The sequence below is a fragment of the Pan paniscus genome, chromosome 2, assembly GCF_029289425.2.
Source record: "Pan paniscus chromosome 2, NHGRI_mPanPan1-v2.0_pri, whole genome shotgun sequence".
Classification (NCBI taxonomy): domain Eukaryota; kingdom Metazoa; phylum Chordata; class Mammalia; order Primates; family Hominidae; genus Pan; species Pan paniscus.
Genome location: NC_085926.1, coordinates 65,726,781 through 65,731,664, shown reverse-complemented (window position 1 = coordinate 65,731,664; position 4,884 = coordinate 65,726,781). Strand labels below are relative to the sequence as shown.

At 37.5% G+C, this 4,884-nt stretch overlaps 1 protein-coding gene across 33 annotated transcripts in view; it reads left to right on the top strand.

Moving 5' to 3' along the window:
* The window catches only part of MAGI1 (membrane associated guanylate kinase, WW and PDZ domain containing 1), a 675,392-nt gene that overhangs the window by 221,251 nt on the left and 449,257 nt on the right, over positions 1 to 4,884 (top strand). The window lies entirely within an intron of this gene.

The window sequence follows — 4,884 nt, the reverse complement described above, 5'->3', positions numbered from 1 at the left end:
AATGAGTTAACTTGGTTTGAAGGAAGATCTCTCTAGCCCTAACTGTCCTGCTGTTATTCACTTGTATACATTGGTCACTAGGATGACCAATGTGAGGGTGGAGGGAAGGGGTACAGTGCATAAAATTTAGGTCAAGTGAATTAAGCAATGATAAAACAGTTAAAATCACATATTCTATTGCTGGGAGATCATATGCCTTGTTTATTTTGTTGTTGTTTGTTTGTTTGTTTGTTTTTTGAGATGGAATTTCATTCACTCTTTTTGCCCAGGCTGGAGTGCAGTGGCACGATCTTGGCTCACCGCAACCTCCACCTCCCAGGTTCAAGTGATTCTCCTGCTTCAGCCTCCTGAGTAGCTGGGATTATAGGCATGCTCCAACATACCCCACTAATTTTGTATTTTTAATAGAGATGGGGTTTCACCATGTAGGCCAAGCTGGTCTCGAACTCCTGACCTTGTAATCCGCCCTCCTCAGCCTCCCAAAGTGTTGGGATTACAAGCATGAGCCACTGTTCCTGGACCATATGCCTTGTTAATAAAGCATGATGGAATTATAAATTTTTCTGAGGGTACAGTTAAATAGATATGTTTTCTAGTATGAATGGAATTCAATCAACGTTATTGATCTTTTGTTGAGCTGTGATAAACTACTTTCTGGGAGCTAGTGTTCTAGGAGTCTTCCACATTCTGGCTTCCTGCACGCTCCAGTCTTCTCTGTGCAAGGCTGCTGTAACAATTGTCCTATAAAACTCAAATCTGGTGCCCTCGTGCTCTCAGAATAAAAGTTGAAACTCCTCAATAAGATGTATGAGTTCTTCAGTGACTACTTCCTGCTTATTCTCTGGCCTCATCTTGAACTCCCTGCCTTCCCCTTGAGTTATTAAACGTTGGGTTCCTCCTTCATGCAGTGTTTTGTCCATTGCTGCGCTGTTGTACAAGTCATTTCTTGGGCCAGCAGTGCTCTCAACTCCTTACCCTCTGCCCCTCTGCATCTTCTGTGGCTAATGTGGATTCACTGTTTGGGCTGCATCTTCTGGGAAGTCTTTCCTTTCTCCCACATCTGGGTTGGACCCCCTCTGTTTGTTCTGACTGCATGCTGTGCTTACTCTCTTTAGCACTCAGCCCTTTATTCAGCTGTAAATCTAGATGCTGTTCCATCAGACCAGGAAACTTACCATGTTTATTATCAGGTCTCCAGCACCTGGTATGGTGCTTGGCAAATGGAGCCTCAGTAAGTATTTGTTGAATTAAATTGAGACAGACATAGAAACTAACCAAAATAGCACAGTGAATGCTTGGTAGAAAAATGTATGTGATAAATCATGGAGGACTAATTAATCAGTGTTTTCTGGATTGGGACAGTGTTTGAGTAACATAGAATATTATGTGTGTATGTGTTTTAAGGACTGCAGATTTAAAAATAATTCTGTTTAACAAAGGAAAGTCAAAGAGAGAGAGACACACACACACACTCATAATTTTACTTAGTTGTTTTCTAACTGCAGTTAATGCATTATGTCTTTTGGCTTTCCCTGTGTAACTAGAATGGAACAATTAGTTACCATGGTCTCTTGCTTTGGAATTGACTGTTTTAAGCCATTATCATAGTCCAAATTTCTTTTAGGATTAGCTTTTCTTTTTTATTAGACCATTGTGTCTTGTTCTATTACATTTGCAATGTCATTAGCTTAAAAACACAGGCAAAGCCTCCTTTTTTGTTACTGTGATAAAAGTGGTGTTTACTGAGACCACAGCAGTAGTTGTTACTTTGATGACATAGAGCAGAGTAGGAATGGTCCAAAAGAGTTGTGTCCTCAAAGCAACTGATGAATTGAGCACATTTTACACATTTTCAGTGTCATTAATCACTCTCCCTCTTTCTTTTCTAACATTACTCAGTTGTTAACCTGGCTTCATCTTGGAAAAATGGGAGGAAATGCGAGTATATTATTGGACCAAGAAGTATATCAGTATGTTTTTAGCTTTTCCTCTCCAGGCAGTTTAATTTTTGAAGCTAAGCTCTTGTTTTCATGTAGATTGGTACCATGCCTGGGTTTTAGTATTACTGCGTATAAAGGCAAATGTAGAGCCATAAATGATGTTTTCTTTTTTGCAAGCTCCATTCAGAATATAATAAAATTATTTTTAACTATGGAGGGATTTATACGTACAATTAGCTAAGTATAATTTACTGCAGAGCATTTCTAAATTAAATTAAGTTCAGATATAATATATGTGAACATCTGATATACAAAATTCAAATAATCTGAGACCTTTAAAAAAGCATATAATTTTATATCAAAATTTTGGGGAATATGCACATCTTCAGAATTAGTCCATTGACATATGTAGTCGTGTAGTTCAAATTAAGGAATGTATAATAGCTTGGTACACAGGCATGTTATGCACCTAAGTAGGAAACAAATTTTTATTGAAAAAAAAGTGACACATATTGGTAATTTTTATGAATTGCAATTTATGTCCAAACCCTTTTATTCTGCATGTATGATTGACTACAATATGCAAGATAATGGATAAATGCTCCATTATTCCGCTATCATTAAATTATTTTTTAGTCCATTGAATAGATATTTAAAGTACTGGAGTAGGTGCCAAAGATATGAAGATGAAAGAAAAGATTCTTTTGACCCACAGTAACAGCAGAAGTTGTTGACAAAACATTTTACATCCCTAAATTCTCTTCTTTCCTCTGCATTACTGTGATGTTATTGGCATTTATACTGGCCATGGCTAGCAACTGGTTCTTGCATTATAGGGAGCAAATTAACACTGACCTGAAGAATTATGTCCTTAAAGAGTATTTAGCTAAATATATTTGACATATTTTCCATGGCATTGATCTTTTTTTTTTTTCCCCCTGTTAGCTACTCAGAGCATCTGACTTGTTAACAAAGCTCCATTTTGGACAATCGGTCATGTCAAATAATTGATATGGACAGTAAGAGCTCATGCACTTGCCACTTTGTTTACGGTCAACATCTCAGTTGACACATTTCATCAATAAAGCAGAGGCACATTGACAGATCTCTGCAGCTGTGCTGTCCAGTACAGTTCCCACTACCCCATGTGGCTATTTAAATATAAATTCATTGAAATGAAATGAAATGTAAAATTCATCTCCTTAGTCACAGTAGCCATTGTTGCCATTGGCGACCACGTTGGACAGTGCAGATTATGGAACATTTTCATCACTGAAAGTGTTTTTTTTTGGATAGTCCTGTTCTAGAGATTTCCAAAACCTTGTTTGTTCACTTAGCGTCCTCTATGAACATTTAAGTTCTACTCCAAATCCTTCTAGATGGTGATTTCCAACCATGACTCTACATTAAAATCACCTGGGGAGTGTTTGAAAATGCCAATTAGAATCAGAATTGGGAGGGGGAGGGGGCTCGGACCCAGGCACCACTATTTGAAAAAATGCCCTCAGTGATTCCAATCAGCTGCCAACTTTCACAACTACCATTGTAGACAATAATACTTTATTTTTTAATATACAAATCAGTGTCTCCTGAACTTAGTACCTTTCTTTTCGTTTGTCCTCCTTTGAATTCTGCTTAGAGAGAGGCAGTGGAGTATGTTAGATCTCTGCGTTGAGGAGTCAGTTCTGCCTCTTACTAGCTGAGTAGCTTTTGGTTAGTTATTTAGCCAGTCCAGGCTTTTGTTACTTCATGTGTAAAATGTGGACACTGGCACCTGCCTTGAAACAAGTGAGGATTAATTAAGATAAGGTATATGAATCACTGGTGACAGTCTCTGGCACATAAGCCCTTAATAAAAATATATTTTAGGATATAATTTTAATATTTCAAATGTATATGACAAGTAATAAAATATATTTTAAAATATTACATGTTTAATAGTATAGAATATGCTATTTTAAAATAACATTCTTGCTAAGATAATACTATATGATTTGACTTCATGGATTTTGCTCTGTTAGGGAACTTTTAAATATTTTCTTTAATATATCCAATGGCGAATTAAGGTGGGAATTTAGGCACTCCTGTCCAGTGAGCTGGGGGAGGGGTAGGTATTTTGGGGTAGGAAGGCATCTATAGAGTCTGCTCTTATCTACCAGAAGTTGCTTGCTCTGCTTTCTTGGTTAGATCCTTGAAACTGCTCAATTGGAATGAATGAAAATGCCCTTAGCAGGTGTTTTCTCTTGAGAAACAGCTAAGGCTGGTAGTGCTTCGTTCTTTAAAGCAATCAACAACCATGTGTTTGCCCCAGGCTGGATTAGGACAGATATTTCATTCCCAGATCATGGGCCCCAGAATTGTCAGACTTTTTGACGAAAGCAACTTCTATTCAGCCCCTTGAATCATTGAGATTTCCACTAGCTCGGCAGCACAGGTTGCAGGGAGAGAGCAGATACGAACGCTGCCGTCTCCCTCTAGAGAAGGGGCTCTCATGGCAGCAACTGGTTGGGAACTGTATGAGTCAGGACTTAGAAATACAGCTGTGGATCTATGGACTGTGTTTCCCAAGTGGATGATCTTGCAGCTTTCCCAAATCAAAACTAAAATGCAGTTAAATTTTATGAGCTTCATTCATCCTTTTCCTCTCTGTAGATATTAGTATTTTCTTTCAAAAAGTATGTTTTCATAAGCTGCCTATTAAAATGCCAACAGTCTTAGCAACTGGTTATATAAATGAACCATTTTATGTTTTTGTTTTAAAATGATCAAATCAAATCACTATAGAATTGAAATCTGAATTATTGTCATTTCTTAGAGACATAAAAAGATGATAGCCATATTTTTCTGTATAAAAGAGTTCTGTAAGATTCTGTGATGCTCTGAGCATTCTATGAGTAGTCCGGTGATTTTGAGGGAAAGATAGTCTGCTGGGGTTGTTAGTGCT